The sequence below is a fragment of the Idiotropiscis lumnitzeri genome, chromosome 3, assembly GCF_059441095.1.
Source record: "Idiotropiscis lumnitzeri isolate Australia: NSW breed Sydney's pygmy pipehorse chromosome 3, RoL_Ilum_1.0, whole genome shotgun sequence".
In the NCBI taxonomy this organism is placed as follows: Eukaryota; Metazoa; Chordata; class Actinopteri; order Syngnathiformes; family Syngnathidae; genus Idiotropiscis; species Idiotropiscis lumnitzeri.
The window spans coordinates 18849804-18869671 of record NC_142393.1 but is presented as its reverse complement, the minus strand read 5'-3'; the positions used below and the strand labels follow the sequence as shown (position 1 = coordinate 18869671).

Genomic DNA, 19868 nt, shown 5'->3' with positions numbered 1-19868 from the left:
CCGACGTCCACCATTATCATTCATGTTCGTGTGTGAACACCCCTGCCTGCCCTCCCATAGCTGTGCCACAGCCAGAGTGATGAATATAAATAAATAAAAATGATCATAATAATAATAATGCATTCAATTAATTGATTTCTAAAACGATTAAGAGGGTTTGATGCATGCCGTCATATTACAAAGGAAATAGGTGACATCGACCAGACAAGTTCAGAGAGTATCAACCTTGCCTGTGCCCGGATCAGATTCACCAAAATTGCGTTAGACTATTTGCGGCGATAGTTAGATGTGGTTCTAGCAGGCGTAAAGCTAAAAAGACTTTCATCCGCCAAACGTGGATGGTGGCCAAAGCCTTTTATAGCACATCAACCGATCCAGCTGATCAAGGTGAGAGAGGAAGCGACAAAGAAATTAGGAATAAAAATAAAGACAAACAGCCTGTTGGTGGAATAACAATAATTTTTCCAAATACGATAAACTGTAAATTATACCACAAGCTGTAATCACCAAAAACTTCAATATACTGTAATTTTCAACTAATTTTTCTACATGATACTTAAAAGTTAAAGGGTTAAAAGTTAATTGAATGCAAAAAACATGACTAGGAAGCAAAAAGTCTCAACCACCCAGGCAAAATTTACATTTTCCATAACATTTCAAAAATGTTAAATCACAAATTAGCATACTTCCTTGACACCAATTGGCAATTCCCAATAAACTAGGGCTTTGTCACGATCTTGTGACATCTCACTGAAATATTACAGAAAGTGCAAGAAACCCCCATGGTTTTTTTTTCAAAGAATAAAACGTGAATTCATAATGGCAAATTGCAAATAGGCAGGTTCAGTATATTGCATCGCGCCAAAGAAAATATTACCACAACAATGACTCAGAACTAATCTGCATTTTTTTTCTGCAGAATTATTCCAAGCAGACAGTTGTCATCACTTCAAAAGGACCTGTTGCTTACTGAGGTGTAAACACAAAGACAAAAACAACTCCGAGTGGAGCTCATCGGACCTGCATGACAACTCGCAGCAAGACATGCACCATTGATGTGTGTGAACATGCTCAAAAGATCAGTCTGCAACTGTGACGTAACAGCTGCTACCTGTCCAAACATACACAACAAACACAATCTGGTAACTCACAAGGAAAGTTAGGCATATACAAAAATAAATTGGGGGGTGGTGAAGTAACATAATTCAAAAGTAGTCTAGCCTAATCCTTAGAACCAAAAGAAGACTTTTTGACAACTTATCTTTTCATATTTGTTGTCTTTGTTTTGTGACATCAGTCGGCGTTGGCTGTCAATGTGCAATAACTTCATATGAATCAAAGTATGAAACCTGTATATAAAATGTTTTTCAGTTTTATTCATTTTTTTACAAGGGTTAACTTCTTTTTACACTTCTATGCTGTACTATGTGCGTGAATTTCCCAATAATGTTTTAATGTTTTAATATTCAAAGTGGGAAAAGACCAGTTAAGTGAGTTCAGATGATTGTTTCTAAATATATTTAGATGTTGAAAAACAAAGCAGCCATTGGAGACGTGCAAAGACTGAGAACTTTAACTACACAATTGCGGAGATATGTTAAAATAAAAAAAAAATAACAATAATAATTTGATGGGCAGTGGCCAAAATGGAGCCCAGTGGTGTCAAGCCTTTTTTCGGTTTGCAGGGTCTTCAAATTATTTTTCCAATTGCATGCCAGTTAATGTAAAAGCGCGAATTAAATATAAATCATTTGTGAGTTTTGATTTTATACCTGATTGACGTCTCACGTGGTGACTAACTGACAAAGAGAATGCACTTCCTGTTCAGCAGTCGTCTGATAATTACAAGTCTATTATCACTTGTGTCTCCGAGCAAAGCATGCAGGTATGTAGTTGTCACATACCTTCGAGCCCAACTGTGAAGCGCTTGACGTCAGTGTAAATCGTTACAGCAAGCAGGATTGCGCATGGAAAAAAAATTAATGGCGTGTGAGTGTTAGCGAAATGAAATTACTACCAAGTGGCACACGAGTGAACGTGCACATATAAGCGCCCATGAAAGAAAGTTGTTACGTCGGCTCAATGAGAGAAGCTTACAGACACGCTCCTACATTTTGTTTGATCTGAGAAAGATGAAGTTGAAAGCCTCTGAAATGTCAACGTTCGCAAACAGTGGAGCCTCTCTCATTTATATGACTGTTTTAACAGGAATCCATCCACAAGCTACAGAATGTGTTATTATTAGCTTTCTGGGTGAGCTGGAGCCCATCTCAACTCATTTGGTGCACAAGGTGGGATCCGCCCTGGACTGGTTACCAACCAATCACAGAGCATAGAAATTCCCATAAGCGCTATTTTTCACACCTGCGGACAATCTAGTCTTTCACACTTCACGTTTCTTCTGTTTGACAGATGCTACAAGAGTGTTGCAGGTCTAACAAAAGACTACAAATCATCTTCTAACCGCACACCATCGGAGTCCTGCATGAACACATTCTGACATTACAATCTAGTCTCCACGTGACAAATAAACATCTTATGTATTGAATGAATCTACAATACAGAGATCGGAGTCAAAATTTGAACCACCATTTGCACCTCTCAATTATGACAACAAATTAATTCATCTACATTCCGCAAATGAAAATACCTCGGAAACCTGATGTGCTTGGGGGGGAAAAGTAAAGGAATTTTCCAAATCAGTAAAAAATCCAAAATACGTTTTGGGACACACAAAGCCATCTCTGACTAAACTTTGGAGTTGAGCACTCTAGTGGATCACATTCCGCAGGGGTGTCAAACTCATTTTTGTCGCGGGCCACATTGTAGTTCCTTTGGATGACTTTGAAACCATATCAATGTTTTATCACCTCCTCACTAAAAAAAGTACACAGTAAATTACTATAAAACTACTTTTAAAATCAGACATCAAGAATAAATAGATTGTTCATCTATTGTTCAAAGCGTGCAATATTTCAACGTTATTATTTGTTACATAAATTTTGGTAGAGGTTTTAGTAAGCATGACGGAATTTAACATGCTGGATTTCCTTTCACAGGCTTGGACCTGTAAAATCTACAGTAACCTCATTTATGAAGTTGCGCTAGATTTATAGCAATAAACTATTAATCCTATAGAAACTCTGATTCATATTTAAGAATTTGATGTCATTGCGATCGGATTATATATTTAACCAGTCTGTTCTGTGATGATCATCAAAACAAATTAGATGTCTGATCTATTATATTTGGAACAATCTGTCCAAATTGTAACCACCATAATACTTTTATTAGCAATAGCTACAGGCAATGTTGCCAGTAAAACTTTTTTTTATTATTGATGGTAGAAGCCAGAAGTTCTGAAGTGCTGTCACACAAGCATAAAACGAAATCAAACGCAACTGTAATTAAAACAACTCAACATTTTAATCAAAAGTGACTACCATGTCAGATATTGAGCTCGTGGCGAGTGCAATTTGCACCGTCACGCGAAGCTCATTCTTATCAATCATCACAAAAGAAATGTGACTCAAATGCACCGCACAATTCACAGGAAATACAAAACACACCTTTTCTCAGTCATCGACACGTGTTCGAGCAATGATCCTTGACAGTCATCGCAATGAAACTCTCATTGGCATTGGAAAAAAATACATTTGTCTTTCCTTACCACTGTCATTTTTTTCCTCCACAAAAAAAATTCAAGGGAAACACCCAAACCACAAATCATGTTATTCCTTTGATGCCGCCTCAAAAGAAGTCAAAGAAAGCCCCGTGCGATTTGATGTCACATAATGACAACTCCAAAAAACAGCAGGGCATGTTTTTCAGCAAAATTGTCGATCGAACCTCAAGGTACCACTGTAATCCTTTCAAGAAAATGGCTTACCAATCGTATAATATGCAGTCGCTAAAATCGAGGCCCCATTATCTGTGAGGTGAATGTGCCCGTTAGTTATTTCTTGTCAGTGCAGTCCTGTGCGCCTCATTTCTGCACCTCGACTAGCCTGTAATCACGCCTGGTATTCACACAAACAACTCGCACTTCAAAACCTGCACTTCCAGTCTCATGTAAAGCACATTTTCGTTCAGCAGAGCACACATCGGTTTCCGCAACATGTTTATGGGTCGCACCAGAATGAAAAGCATTCTTCATCTCCAAATGCAAAGCACTATTGCCCGTGTTCTTAATGCACACATTTGGAGGAGATTACCGTGTAGTTAAAGTAATTGTACTTCCTTCTTTTCCACAGTCGTTGGAATGAGTTGCCATAAACAGGATGCTTGGCTGGCACACAATTACGCTCTTTCATTCCGGATTCCAAAGAACTGTTGAAGCATTCTCATTCCTAAACAAAGTTTTGTCTTTTGTCGACGGCCATTCATATGAATTTATGCAAAAACTAGCAACTGATTTGCTCACTCATCAAAAAGTTACATATCCCCCATGGTTTGGGTGACCCCAAAAAATCGCAGAAAGTGGTCATTGTCTGAGTGAGAAGCGTCACAGGGTGGCTTTCAGGAGCCTCTCCACTCGTCACGGAGGAGAGACAGTGCGGAGACAAGCAGTCACACTCAGCTTCCTCCCTTCAAATGCAAGCAAGCTCCTCACACCTTCTTGTCAGCGCCACATATTGTTTGTCACTGATCCAGAAAATTCAACTTGCAAGCGGTGCACTGCTGCAAAGTATTAACTAAGCCGCTAATTACGTAGTTCATGGGATCATCTTAAAGGCCTTAAGTGGTATTTAGTTGGCTTGGTGGAGCAGTTGAATGTAAAAATGAACCATTAAAGAGAAGACACCTCTCACTAGACAAAGCATAATGACTCCATGCTCCATTGTCTTTACATTTTCAGCATGAACAACAATTTTCTTACCTAATGTTCAGCAGGCAGAAGATATATTATCGTAGTGCTGCCATGTGACGTGTTTCTATTTACAGTATGTACAAGATATGCCTCAGTGGGATGTTAGATAACAGAGGTGTCAATTTGTTTTAACACGTACAGACATTCTACATGAAGAACTCGGAGGCTCTCACTCTGCTGAATGGTGTGTTGTGATTGGCTCGGATTCTTGTCCAAGCCAGGAAAGCTGCCTCTGTTGATGTGATTACATTTTCAGATGTAGTTTGGGGAAAATAAACTGTACAAATATTAAAGTGTGTTATTATTATTATTATTTATGTTGAGAGCGCATTCAACTTGAAAGATACCACTTTAAAGCACTTGTTATATGTTAAGCAGTGGCGTCTCTGACACTCGTGATTGTAGCACCCGCGGATTCGCAGTTTTTATTTATTTTTTTTAAATTTCAACATATTTTCAAATAGCTCTCCAAAATAAAATTTTGCATAATTTATTGGTGATTTGGGGGAGGGGTGGATTTTTTTTTTCTTCCCCAATGCATTTCAATAGGCCTCATTACATGCAAATTTTCACTATTCAAGGTCGTGCCCAGTCACCTTCCACAGATGGACAAAACATTGGATCACTGATGAAAAATTGTTAAATGATGATAATAATAATTATTATTAATAATAATAATAATAATAATAATAATAATAATAATAATAATAATAATAATAATAATAATAATAATTACATAGCAATAAAAGGAAACGTGACTCCCATAACCCCTTAACCGATGATGTCACAGACCATTTTTATTGACTCCAGCCTCTATTTTGTATTTAAGCAAGCTTTTAATAGCTGGCAGAACCCATTCTTAGAGACGCCATGACAGCTAATAAGCGCTCAGTCATACAAGTTTGTATGAAGCAGATGTAGTGGCGTTATGTCTGGGCCGTACTGCCTCCCCAATTCAGAGCAGTTTTTTCTCTGTCAGAGTCGAATGAACCTGACTCATTCTCACAATTTTTCTGCCAGTACTGATAAAGATCCATCAATCCTTCACAGATACGTGAACTTTTTTATTTCTATGACGGCTTATTAGAGCAAAGAAAAAAAGAAAAGAAAAGACAGCTTTATATCCATAGGCACGCAATCTTGGTATCACGCAATAACAGCTGGTGGGTCTAAGTGACAACCAAGTCAAAGACTTGACAGCACATACGTTCCAAACATGGCACTGTGCTTTCAAATTTACCAGTGGGATTATTTTGGCAAATACTGGAAAAGGCACAAAAATGGGAACACCAGATACTTATCAAACATTACAATATTGATACGTTTCCCCATTAATACCTCAAAATGGGCTGCCACCGGTAGGACTCTTTCAAGGTTGTACATTAAGGTAAATTTTGCACAAACAAAAGTTCAGCCTGCAATGACAAAAGCAGTTAACAAACCTAACTAAGGCAAAAAAACAAAACATTGTGACCAGTGTTTGCTATAACTGCTTGTAATGCACAAAGTGACGACTTGTGATAAATGTGACTTTGTGTGGTTTGGAAAGAGCAGCTGCTTGTCGATCCTGTGGATTAGCATTCATCTCTAAAGGGCTCAGATTACTGAAAGTAATGAAGGTTCACTTCACCTTCCCAGTCTTGTAGCATACACACACACTGAACACTCACCCTGCATTGTAAACGCAGAAAACATGAATCGCACGCCCCAAGCCTGAGATACACAAACAGTGGGAATTTCCAGTCAATTAGAAAAAACTTATTTTTTTCCTTTTCAGAAATCTTCCAGATGCAGCTGACACAAAGGGATCAAGAGAAATCAATGCACTGTTGCATCTGTTTGCTTTTGTTTGGTCATGGCTGAAAAGTCTAAGCAAATTCACTAATGAGAAAAAAATAATATATATATATATATATATATATATATATATATATATATATATATATATATATATATATATATATATATATATATACAGATATATTTACTCATGGTAAGAGTGGAAGAACAAGGAATTTTCTGTTCTTATCTAATCATAACTGGTGTGAGAATCTGGTCATAAAAAATAAAAAAAAAACACAATATAGGACTCGCCCGCATCGTCATGATGAGCTGGGTATTGAAGTGGGGGTTGCAACATTTTGGGAAAACAAGAGCTGAGTCACATCAGGAGAGCGCCCACGCTTCCTTTCTCTAAAGACTCCAGCTTTGACAAGACCTGATGCCAAATACTGTCGCACCTCTGAGCGTGATGATAATCGGTTTCGTGACAATGATCAAACTCCTCATCTTTTCCATTGAATTCAATTCTATTTGAAATAATAGTGTACCAAAGTTTCAAACTGACCCCGTCATGCAGCCATGAATAACTGCACAGGTATTGTTTTTAAGTCATATTTTATATGTCACACAAATATAAGTATCGTTATTTGTAATGTCAAACAACTGTAAGCCATGAACCTAAAATAAAATGTTTAAACATAACACTATTTGACCACAAGTGTGACACAATCATGTGACAGTTAACTCGTCAAAGTCTTCTCAATACCCAATGAGAGTCCGATCAAGCCAACGGCAATAGAACCAAAAAAGCAAACAACAAAGTAAAATCATTAAGAGTGGTAAATATGACATCATTTCATTCTCCTCACATGTTGACTATGACAATTCTTAATAAAATGTGGTGAGATTGTCCTCAATTACTTCAGAACATCTGCATCTATGTGGTTTTGTCTTCATCTCATAGGTTCAGCCACATCTCTTTCCATTCTGTCGTCTTTGTCTTCTGTTCATTTTTTTAACTGTCCTTCACACAAGATTAAAAAGTAAAGGTAGTAGACCCTTCCAGTTCTTTTCTCCCAAACAGTGGCATCCACTTCCATTTGGGTTAAAAGCTGCCTCTTCTCTCGTCATTTTTAAAAAGCTGCCAAAAATACATTTGTCCAAGCGGGTATAATCAGTAAGAATTGATTTGATCTGTACTTGTTTAATTATTTGCCGCAACTCTACACTGTGAGTCTGTATTTTTTTTCAACATGTGGACCACTTTGTGAGTCCACTCTGTGAAGTGTTTTATAAATAAAATGTACTTGCTTAATGGAAGCAGCGATCCTGCTCAGCCATTTACAAAACTAATGGTGGTGATCACCTTTGACTATTGTGGAACTAGCACATGGTTTTGTGCTGGAAAAAAGTCCTCATTATTTTTTACTTAATGTGCAATTACTACTTACTTTACAGTAAGTCCCGGGAGATATTATTCTCTTTTCTCATAATCTTTCTCCTTTTACACCCATCCTTTCAGAAATAGATTTCACATCAAGCCAATCGAGTTCCATTGAGGTGCCTTTATGATAAAGGACTACTACACAGACATAAACTGTAAAATCTCAACATTAGTAACATTGGAGTTTGGGTAGGAGACTTAAAATCATTTAACTCATTCACTACCAGCCAAGTAAAAAAAAAATTAAAAAAAATGGACATTTGACGTCTTCAGCCGTCAATGGCAGTAAGTGGGTTAAAATGGTTTTAATGTTACAATGTTTAATGCAGCACTCAAGTCCCATTTTTTTTGTTTATCAGACGATTCACAGATAAAATGATGCGATTCATTTGAATAATATGGTGAATTAGACGAGCAGCATTATGACGGTAAATCCTGCTGAGGCACTTTATTCCCTGTTTCAGTAAGATGATGAGCTCAGCTTCTTTTAACCTGGTTTGCACCTAATCTGTTAATTAATGTTCTGGCCCCGGTCCAGTGGTGCTCATGAAGCAGGTAGGTCTAAATTACACATGAGACAGCTTCCATAGGAGCTGCAGCTTGCATCGCTCAGTCAGACTTACAGCCTGTCCAACTTTGGAGTGTTGACAAAGGTATGCCTGTGCAAGTGTTAAGGCCTCGTTTCATTTGCATTTTTGGAGCTCCATGAATGAATGGGATCATTTCTGTCTGTGCGCCTAGCGGAATTGTTCCATTAAAAAGTGTTTGGAGGGTTCCTTTCTATTTGTTGGGATCTGATGTATGACTGAGTGAACAAAATGCTGCCAATGCCAAGGCCATCGTGGTGGTCCAGATTACTTTGCATGCAGATGATACATTTCTGGGTGACGCTTGAGATCAAGCCTGTTGTGGCTGGTGGCAAGATCAGGGACAATGGGTAACTTCAAATCATTTAAAAAAAAATTGCTGTATTGTACTTTCGCAGTCACACTGGTGACTACTATATGTAATTGCTTTATTTGACTTGGTTTTGTTAACTGTCTGATACCAGATCGGCATTGCAAGAATTTGTTTTCCATTGCTATACCAAGATTAAAACAAATGCAAAGTTGAATACTTTAGAATTACAAAGCTGTTTTGGTGAAAAGAACTAAAAAAAAACATGCAACCAGAATACAGTGATATTATAATACAGCAATTACAGTCAAAATTGAACTCAGGCGAATGAAACCACACGAGATGTACAAACTAATACAGTATCCTGTATAGACAATAAAGATATAGAATAGAATAAGAATTTGCTGTCCTTCAAGGTGTAATATTGACTTTGGTTTACCATCCAAATTCATTTCACATTGGGTGAATGGATTCCATTTTTGTGCGGCTTCAGATTTCTTCATCATGAATATTCAGACACTTCGGCCGTGAAATGTAAATTTTTTTTGATCATTCATTCATTTTGAGAAGTAATCTCAAACCAGCAAGACAATTTATGATTATTCCCAATCTCTGAGATGGCCAATGACCTGAGATTTGTATCCAAACCTGCTACAAAGGTAACGTAGCGTACTACTGAAAAAAAATGTGTGTAGTTAAGCGGACCATTGTTAAGATCTTGGGCAACAAAAGAAAACTGCATCATAGGTGACATCAACACAGACAGCAGGAGAGAGGGAGAGTGTGAGTAGGGCGTCGAGCCAGTTCTATGGAAAATATTCATTGCGCAGGAGAGGGAAATCCATGGGAATCTATTTCATTAGCATATGAATCAAATTCCAGCAGCAGGAAAGAATGGACAGCCAGTGCGGTGCCCAAAAACAAGCACAGATGAAAAAACATCGACATTTCTTGGGTCAAAAAAAAAAAACTTATTCTATCCGCACATGACGAACATTTTACATTTTAGGTCAGATCTGGCTGAGAAGCTGCTATTTGGGAACGTCAGTGTGGCATTATTATCTGATCAATCAACTTGAGACTCAATCATCTGAGATTTTCTAGCATCTTAACATATCTGTTCTTACAAGAACAGGAAGCAAGTTTTTGGTCATACTACCAGCTAGAAGTATGACTTGTTATAAATGCAACACGCAGGATTGTCAGTCTTGCCAATAAAACTCACGGCCACACTTATGACAAAACTATCCATCAATAAGATCTTCCGAACCGCTTATCCTCATGAGAGTCACGCTGTCTGTGTGTGTGTCAGTGACAGCCCCATTGGAATATTCTGATAAAACTGCTACCGTGGCAACATTGATGTTCATCTCTTCAATGACCTTCATTCACACAAATTAGAAGTTGGTGGACAAAATTACTTCTATGCGTTATCTTAAAAGACGCATTTGCCGGCTTCTGTTTTTGCAGACAAGCATTTTTCCGTGTTTAGAAGGAAATGATAATGCAGGCAATTTCAAAAACCTTCACTTTGATCTTCATATGTTTGAGTTTTCTCCAAGGAACATTTGTCACACCAACAGCAGTTGCCTCATGTTTGGTTAAACAGAACACACATACCGTTTTTTTTTTTTCTTCCATCAGATACGATGGATCTCCCCCCTAATTCCGGCAGCATTTTATAATTTAAAAGAATTTAACGCCGCAGAGAAAACAAAGTATGAGTGTACGTGCCAAGACATGTTTTGATGCCGGTTTACGCTTCATGAGCTCTGTTGGGTACTTGTGGACGAGCATCCAAGCCTTAACAGAGAGAATGAGTATATGCACACTGCAGCCAGAATGTCAGAGCCAAATTCTTTTCTCTTATCAGCAATGAAAAGCTTTCTTACGAGGAGGCCTAAATGGCGCCATCAGACAAGTTCTTTTACGGTGACATGGTCTGATTTCCAAAAAGGCCACCTGTGGAGCTCCTTATTCCACAGGTTCCAGAAGCAAAACAAAACAGACCAGTGATCCACAGAGAAATCGACAGGAGGTGACTGTATACAGAGTGGATGTTTACTTCCTTGTCTGGGACTTGCTGTCACTGTGTTCTGCATTTTAGTCTCAAAATGAGCGTTTGTAAAAAAGAAAAAGAAAAAAACAGACTTGACAGTGAGGCTACTGTTTGTGTGTCTAGATCAGGGATGGGCAAACGTTTTGATTGGTGGGCCACAATGGGTTCTAGAATTTGACAGAGGGGCCGGACCAGGAGCAGATGGATGGAGTGTTTTGGTCACCTCACCTCATCGGAGAAAAAAAATATATATAATTTTAAATTAAAGTGAACAAAAGCATAACAGCCATATATATGTATTTGAAAAACCACAGTATTTAGAAAATAAAACATCAACAAGGTTTATCTGTTTAATTTTTTTTCAAGTTCGGCGGACCAGATTAAAATGTTTAACGGGCCACATGTGGCCCTCGGGCTGTAGTTTGCCCACGCCTGGTCTAGATGAATGTGTGTGAAGCCATCGTACCATGCTCAATCTGTTTCCATCAATGAGTAACTTCAATGACATAACAAGTATGATACAAAAAAAAAAGAAATCATCACAGAACAGTGACGTACCTTGTCGTTAACGTTTACATAAAGTAGACACATATATTACATATTTTTAACTTCACTTGGAGGGGATCGGGGTCGAGTGGTCATCTCACAACTCAGCGATTTTGGGTTCAAGCCCCCCCGGCTCGTGACCAATGTTGAAGTGTCCTTCATGCTGCCTCATCGGTAGGCGAATGTGACATCAGTGTGAAGGTGGAAAAGCGCTTTACAAGTGAAGGACCATTTACCATTCATCAAAACATGTCTACTCCTTTCAAATCAAAGTCAGTAAACGCTTGATGTCTGCGAAAGATTAACCTTCGAGATTATTGTGTGGCGGGTGTTAAAATGGATTTTTTTGTGTCCTTGATCTTGGAAAACAGTCAGGGCAGACTATCATAAATGTTAAACCTTTTCTGTATTTCTGTTACAAATACTTTTGCATGATTAAACAGTGATTGTAGAGTAATAAATGCAGCAATCACCAAATAGGGTCAGGAAGGACCTAGCTTGCACTGTTGGTTGACAACTCCACAACAGATTTTGGAATCACTACTCTCTTTTGTCTCCTATGAGCAAACGTATACCGTATTTTCGCAACCATAAGGCGCACTTTAAAGTCTCTAATTTCCCCCAAAACAAACGTTGCGCCTTGTCATGCGACGCGCCTATTCTATAGACTGAACAACTCTCCCGGCCATCGAGCCTGTCCCTTTGAGGCATTGCAGAGTGCATGTTTGCACACACTGCTGGCCAAAGTCTGAGACATCTATGCTACAAATTGAGTGTGACAAATACATGATGTGAATATGTTTTTTCGGTGATGGTGAAAGAGTAAGCTGGACAAAAGGGCAGCTGTCCACAATGTCGTAGTCTGTCTTATCATTCATGTTATTGCAAGCAAGAAACATCACATGTTTAGACAACAGACTGCAAAAAAAAAAAAACACCACTTATATCTCTCCAACCTGATAAGGCTGATCAGATCCCAAAATGCCTCAGTCTGATAATCTCCCAGAATGCCTCAGTACTGTTTTTGTGTTATTTTTATTTCTTTTGGTGATAGGAATGGCATGAGAGATGCATGTTTTGTGTTAATTTTATTTCTTTGATTTGAAACCATGACTCTAAGGAGTGTGGTGACCAGTGACATCCCTCCCCTGCCGTGGTCAATTAAATGTGTTGCCATGACATCCGACTGGTCTGTGCTGAAGTGCTGCTATCAACAGCCAGCTAGCATGCGCCAGCTAGCATGCGCCAGCTAGCATGCGCCAGCTAGCATGCGCCAGCTAGCATGCGCCAGCTAGCATGCGCCAGCTAGCATGCGCCAGCTAGCATGCGCCAGGTAGCATGCGCGTCCAGTCTAAGTATTAAATACAGAAATAGCACCCTCAACTGGTGCTGCGCACGGTACATTCTTGTGACCGTTAATGGACAAGTGTGCTAAAACAGAATCAGAGTGTGTATGTAATATACCAGTCGCTGTATTGGTTCTCACATCACTGGATCGTTTTACACCCACACATATGTAATGCTGTCATTTTTCTTGTCATATTTTCCATCTGATGGGATGTTTTGTTTTTGTTTTTGTTTTTTTTTAATTATCTCCACCACCACCCCCAACTCTCTAAAAAGACACATGGCAGCCCTTGCTTCAGTTGCTCAAATTCAGAGCGGGTGCAAAGTTATTTGTGCCCCTGTGTGAGGCATTGACTTCACCAAACAGTTGTCGGCTACACCAGTCATCACCTTTGCCCTTGGTGGGCAGAAACCGGCATGGCCCACCCGACCCAGAGGCACAAAGCCAGACGGCGTGGCAACAAGAACAACTCAAGACATTTACTGAGCGTTGGTAAAAAAAAAATCGCCATCCCTCGGCGGGAGGACAGTTTGATTTAGATCTAGAAAGCTTTTTTCAGTCTGCGAGACAGACAGAGCGATGACCCAATCATCTTGCGACAGTGACCCCTCTATTTTAAACCGCTGTGTTAACTGTGGTGAATTCTCCTGTCAGTGGCTCCTGCAAATATTTCACAAGCATTCCAACTGTGTAGTGTCTGTCCTCGGAGGAGTCCAATAAATTGCCCTACCAAATACACACACACGCACGCGCACAAACGTTTTTACTCTCTTTCACCCGCCTGACATCATCACACTAGTCAACTGGAAGCGGGGTTGTGATTCTTGCGTGTCCTTTAACGCTGTGAAAAAAAGAATGTTGGCGCACAATCACAGGAGACAAGATCCTGGGAAAAAGATGGCATTGCCACCTTGTCCTCTACATCAAATAGTCTTTCAAGCTGGGCCGCGAAGCAAAAGTTTTCATTAAGGCATCAGGCATGAGAAGTCAATCTATTACATTCTGGGGAAAATCACTTATTAAAAATTTTAAAGGAGAGAGGCCCAAAAGTGTGAGATAATGAGCAAAGTGTGGGCCTTTTTTAAAATTCTACAGTTTTAATATTTCATTCAATTGCACAAATGAAAGATTCACGTTCTTTTTCAGTTTACTAATTATGTGCACTTTATTTGCGTATTTAATGCAGTGAAATGCTCTGATATGCACTTTCCACGTGAATGAGATCTGTCTGTGTTGGAAGGCTATTGGTTAAACATATATTGGCTGAGTTTGTCTTGTATTAAAATGGTTTTCAACTTTACAACCATTGCAAAATGTTGTCTCCAAGCAAGACCAGTTTATTTATTTTTTTTTTATAAATGCTCAAAGGGTTGCATGTATCATGACAGCATAAAAAAATAATAATCATAATAATAATTTCGAACACAAGTGAACAGAGAAAAGTGCATTCCTTAAAGTGAGCACAAAGCATTCACATAAGGAGAATTCTGCTCCAACTGTTTAAAGTGCTATTTCACAGACTTCATTTCATCAAAATCATTGATATGTAAAATTTGATTATTGCGCTCCTCTAGTAATGCCAACTAAATCAACATGTTTTTCTTCCTCCAAACTGAGGAGTTAGAGCATTAGTCACACACTTTTTCAAAAGAGCACCCTTTCTTTCACAGACAATTTCTCCTTCCAAATTTCAAACAGATTTACGCTTATTGAAATTCGTATCGTCCTTCCAGCGCTTATGAGGGAGCTTTGAAGCAATTTAGCATCTTAATCCAGTTCAACAACTTTATGCGTATTGTGAAACAAAGGCAAATAGCTTCGTCAAGTGAATCCCTTCAAAGGACAAACATGTAATCATCTGAAATCCACTTAGAGAGTGACAGAAAAATGGTTACAGTGGATATAAAAAGTCTATGCACGCCCCCGTTGAAATAGCCGTTTTTTGCTAAATGAAAAAATTAGACCAACATAATTAATCTCATTTTTCTCCTACCAATAATATGACAACATAATAGAAAAGTATATATTTTTGAAATGGGAAGTAAAAATAAACAACTCTATAAACGGGACTCTGTTATGTGCAGAATTAAATAATCCCATTCAAACGTATGTTAAATGGGAATCAGCACACACCTGTCACCATTCAAAGTGCCTCAGAATAACCACAAAACATTTCCTTCTAATAGGCTTCTCCTGACGTTTTCCTTTTCTTTTCAAGCAGCAGCCTGAAGCTTTTTGTCCTCACACTGACTGCAATTTGGAACTTTTTATAATTCCCTCCACCTTGACTAAGGACCAAGTTCCTATGGAAAAAGGACAGCCCCTAAAGCATGTTGCTGCCACCACCTTGCTTCGTTGCTAATAAGGTGTTCCTTTGCCAATGAGCTGTGTCCCATGTCTGCCAAGTGTAACTTTTGGAACGACGGCGATAAAAGTTCACTCGTGGTTTCAACGGACTGCAACACATTTTCAACACATGCATTGGAGCATTAAGGGCTCCATCTTGATCCATTTTAAGGCCTCTACACACCAATCCACCGGTACACGGCATCTGTTTGGTGTAGCGAGCAATGACGTGAAGTCGGAGCCGTTGTTGGGGGCTTCTGGGGGGGGGGGCGTTCAACCAATTCAACATGTCAGGTCAGACAAACTGTATTTTTCTTTCTCTCATTTTCTTTTTTATATCTTGAAAACCTGGTATTTGTGTAGACTTCAAATATCCGCCGTCGCTGTGATCAAAACAGCTGAAGGCTACCATTTGCTTTTATGTTTCCTATTTGTTCATGCAGCGGCAGCTTGAATAATGTTGTTTACGATATGGAATTGGCAGCCATGGAGCTTCCCAGCTCATCACTGATTAAAAGGCTGAGAATGTCAACCGCTGCCTGGAAAGGCTTTTACTGTGTGGATAACAATGCTCAGATGCCGAAATATATATTTTGTCACCGTACAAACCCATTCTCGGCCCCCCAAAAAAGATAGACCACATCTAGTGTTGCGTAAAGACTTAACATTGCATATAGAACAAAAGATATGAATTTATCTTCTGCTTTTTTTTTAAACGAGACCAGTAAAGTATGCTTAAAGTCAGATTCTTTGAACGACTGATTATGCAATTATAGAAGCAATTATCTACTCCTCCTCTTCTTATAAATAGGTGGAGACAGCATGCCTGACATGTGGCAACACATGCTCGATATACTCGCCTCATGCTGAGGGATTGTCTGTAAGCACGACTGAAAAAGTAGCCAAAAGTGTGATTTGTTGGAGCACGTTCGACTTATCTGCAAAACTGTTTTTATTTAAGGGTGCCTTTCAGAAGACAAAAGAACATAAAAAAAAACTAACATAAAACCATTTCCATATTACATCTAGAAATAAGACCCCCGACATCTGTATGTGCTTTTTCACCCTTGAAATAAAGCTGGACCCTGCATTTCATCTCAACTAAAATCTACCCACCCTTTTTGAAATGCCAGCCTTTTCCCACCATTATTGGTGACCTATAGCCGACAAATCAATTGGGAAATACTCTTTTAGAGAGGGAAGTAAAAATGACTGAGATAATATGTTTGCACAAGTGTACACACCCTCTTATTACTGGGGATGAGAGCGTGTTCAGAATCAACCAGTCACATTCAAACTCATGTTAAAATGGGAGTCGGCAGGTAACTGCCGCAATTTAAAGAGCCTCTTATTTAAGTTCAAATACTCTTGTGGGTTTTATACTGACATTTTTTGGTGTGTCTTTTCAAGGAGAAACTGAAAGGTTTTGTGCAAACACTGGCTGGTATTTGGACGTGTTTAGAATTGCCGCTACTTTGACAAACAGCCCAAAATTTAATGATCATTCCTTTTGTTGTCTTTGTTTTGATTAGATTTAGATTTGTTTCATATTTTGTCATGTTTTCCTTGTGCCCTTTCTTCCCATGTCATGCCGTTCTCGTTGGGGCTCGTCATCTTGTCCAGGTGTGCCTCGTTGTCTTGTCAGTTTGCTTACATGGAGTTCCATGTTTCTCGTAGTCTAAGGTACTTTGTTGTTGTTGCTGTTGTGTGTTTCTGTAGTTTGTGAAGTGAGTGTTGTTATGTTTTCATTTGTGGTGAATTTATTTCCTTTGTTACTTTGTACATTACTTTTTCGGGGGATGTTCTAATTGAGTATTTTGAGTTGTGCATGTCCCTTCTTTGTCTCATTTTGTAATAGAATCTGGTGAGATTGCTCCTGCTTGGTGATGAGCTGTTATTGCCAAGCATATCCATTGGAACTATGGCCAAAATGTTTAACCTTTGTTTCACAGCAGATCGATTACATAGATTCACAAAACAACAATCAAGACCAAAATGCAATATATATATATATATATATATATATATTAAATAAAACTTTCTAATTATTCATAAAAAGTAGTGGGAAGAGCAAAAAATAAATCCCACCCTCATTTAAGACATGATTGTTGTCACTTGTACTATACAGTCAATTTCCGCCAAAAGTTCCTGTAGCTCCTTCAATGTTGCAACAGCCTCTTGGCAGCATTCCTGATCAGTTTTTTTCTCATTTTTTTTCATCAATTTTGGAGGGATTTCCAGTTCTTAGGAATGCTATTATTTGTCTGTCTTCACTGTGTTCTTTGGTATATTTTGGTGTACCCCCCGTTTACTGCCCGAAGACAGCTGGGCTAGGCTGCGGCACAGATAATGGATGGATGAATGTTCTTGGACACCTTAATGGTGGAAAAGGTTTTGAAAGGATATTTCCTGTTTGGGTGTTGTTTCTATGTCACAAAACCTTTCAACAATTGAACAGGGATGTGTGCACTTTTTATATCCACTTTATCTTGTTGACCAAATGTGCCGAGTGTCCCAAAATTGCCCAACTGTAGTTTGGACCAAGACAACATTGAAGAAGCCTAAAAATGCTGCCATCACTGAGACTACATCCTTTGATCCAATAGTTTTCAAAATAATATGGATAAACGGGAACTCTAAAAATGAAGAATGAATGTCAAAGGACTGGAAATCACTATTTACATGGTGAACGGAAGGATAAAAATGTCTAGTTAAATTGCATTTCTGTCTATTAATATCCAAGCCCTAAAATGTAATATACTGGACTAGAAATTGTCCACAAAATAACTTACAATTGACTTACTTAATAACTCACAATTGAAAAAAAATATTTATTATTATTATTATTTCTCATATCTCGGTGAAAAATACAGCATCCAATCTTGTTCACCCTATATAATTGTCTCGTGTGAACAAGATGAAGCTATATTCCCCGTAGGGCATTACGAGACTTTGTGGTTACATTATTCAGTTAATAGGGTGAATATAATGAGGGAGAAACAGATCTTCCTTTAAATAATGATGTTTTTTTTTTTTTTTTGCCCCAGCAAGAGTAAAAGAACTGAGAAAATGTATATTTTTCAGATACTATTTTTATATCCATTAACTATTTAATATTTTCTGTGTTTGTAGTAGAAAAAGTAGAAGAAAAAAAAAGCTTTTACATTGTGTTATATCCGACTTTATATTCAATTAATTGTGTTGCTCATTATTGAACGGACAGGCCCTGTCCTCCGTCACGTTACTGGTTTCCAATTCTGTGGTTTTCATTACACTTCTCATTGCTATTACAGAGTAAACCCAAAGTAAAAGTTGCTCACTGAGCTGAAGTCTCACAATATTTGCAAATGAAGCAAGGTGACCATGCATAATGTTGATTCTCTGATTTTTGCGGCATATTTTCTCAAGTCACTTTGGTATCTCTACTAAGCAGACATCATTAGTCGGAATGCCTCCATTCTTTCTCTACGGTATGCCGCAGTAAAATTCACAAGTGAATGACTTCATCTGCCACAAGCAAAGAAATGTTTCAGCAAAGAGTTTCAAATTCAGGAAGCAGCATTGACGACAGTTTCCTACCGCTTTAGATTTCTTCAGCAGTGTCCAAAATATGTGGCGCAGTCCAATTCAGATGTCCTATCATCACATTCCCGGCGGTATTACGTTTTTTTTTTTTTTTTTGCTCCAATTTTCCTTTACACAGGCGACCAACGACTTGTTTGAGTGGGTCCGTCACTCACTGCAACTGTAGCTCAAGCCTCAACGAGGTCGTTCCTCTATTTTGGAAGCGAAAGAGGTCAAAGGACATGCACGCCAAAGGACTGCGTGTGCTGTGTGTGTGTGACGACATTTACATACTATGCCCGGCATGCACCCAAAGGCTTAAGGGAAATATTTCACTCCGCATGTTTGTGCGTGCACAGTGTCAGTGTCTGTCCTCATTCATAGGGCAACCTGTAGTGTTGTCTTTGACTTCCTTACACATCCGCTTGATTGACGACTATTGTTAATCCATGCATGTAATTGTCTTTTCTGGGTAAGCGGGCTTAGCCTCTGTCATTTTCTTTCTGCTCTTTATGTCATTTGCATGCACATGCAGAAGAATGTTAATGAACTCCTGCAAGTGTATGACATTGCTTAAGTTATTGCACTTTCAAGGAAGGTAGGTAGAACCATTCTCATCACTCCATGAGGCTTTTCCACAATACTACCCAAGCACATGGATTGGATTTGAAGAAGAAACTTTAAATTAATTTGTCAAAACATGTCAATAACGATATTGGAACGTACAGTATAATGATAATTTGGTTCTACCGGTGTCTATCACTTAATTGAAGTTTTTTCTATAACTGATCACTCGAAGGGGAAGTCCCTCCCCCAAAAAAAATTATTTTCATTAAAATGTTCTATGGGCTTTCACTAGTTTAAATACAGCATTCTGATGAATATTGCGTTTGTGGAATATAAATTAAGCAGCAAAATACGTCAGTTTTTTGCCATCTCACAGGGCGGCCATTTTGTTGCAGTTAACGCCCAATCACAGCTCACCTGTTTTGTAATTTTCAGTGGACAGAAA

General features: G+C 38.6%; 1 protein-coding gene across 1 annotated transcript in view; it reads right to left on the bottom strand.

Annotated features, from left to right (window-relative positions):
* LOC148340226 (neural cell adhesion molecule L1-like protein) overlaps positions 1–19095 on the bottom strand; it is a 60728-nt gene extending 41633 nt beyond the window's left edge. The window contains exon 1 of the mRNA XM_088289626.1: positions 18872–19095. The gene's annotated coding sequence lies outside the window, so the exon portion shown is untranslated. The remainder of the gene's footprint in view (positions 1–18871) is intronic.
* Between the last annotated feature and the right edge of the window lie 773 nt (positions 19096–19868).